Source organism: Dipodomys ordii, unplaced genomic scaffold (genome assembly GCF_000151885.1).
Source record: "Dipodomys ordii isolate 6190 unplaced genomic scaffold, Dord_2.0 Scaffold58, whole genome shotgun sequence".
NCBI lineage: Eukaryota > Metazoa > Chordata > Mammalia > Rodentia > Heteromyidae > Dipodomys > Dipodomys ordii.
Genome location: NW_012267274.1, coordinates 512,900 through 513,440, shown reverse-complemented (window position 1 = coordinate 513,440; position 541 = coordinate 512,900).

The following is a 541-nucleotide window of genomic DNA, read 5'->3' as shown; positions in this document are numbered from 1 at the left end:
TCCCCGGAGGCTGGCGCGCAGGCCACGGGAACGCCTGCCGTCCGCGCGGTCTCCGTGCACGGTGGCCGTCCCTGCCCTGGCCGGTCCTCCCGCACCAAGACCCGCTCGCTTCAGCGGACAACGTCGGGCAGACGAGACAGAGTGCGCACGCGCGTCGCGCCGCCTGCGGGCTTCCTACAGCAGGGTTTCCATGGCGACCGTGAGGGCCGCGTGGCCTCCATTGTTGGTTGGTGCGTGGCCACGCCCACGAGGCGGGGCTGGGGAACCAGGGGTGGGGCCTCAGGCGGCCGGGGGCGGGGCCGGGGCGGGGCGGAGCCGGGGTCGCAGGGGGCGAGCGGGCCAGGCAGCCCCTCCCGCGCCCTGGCTCCCGCGCCCCTCGGCTCCCCGCGCCCTGGCTCCCGCGTCCTCCCTTGAAGACCCCGTAAGAGGCCCGAGGGTCCCCTAGCCTTTTTCGGAGACTCGGAGAGAGCCTCGGTAGAGCCCCGCGGCCGGCGAGCTCGCGGACAGAGCCGAGCGTCCTCCCCGGCCGGGGCCGCCATCG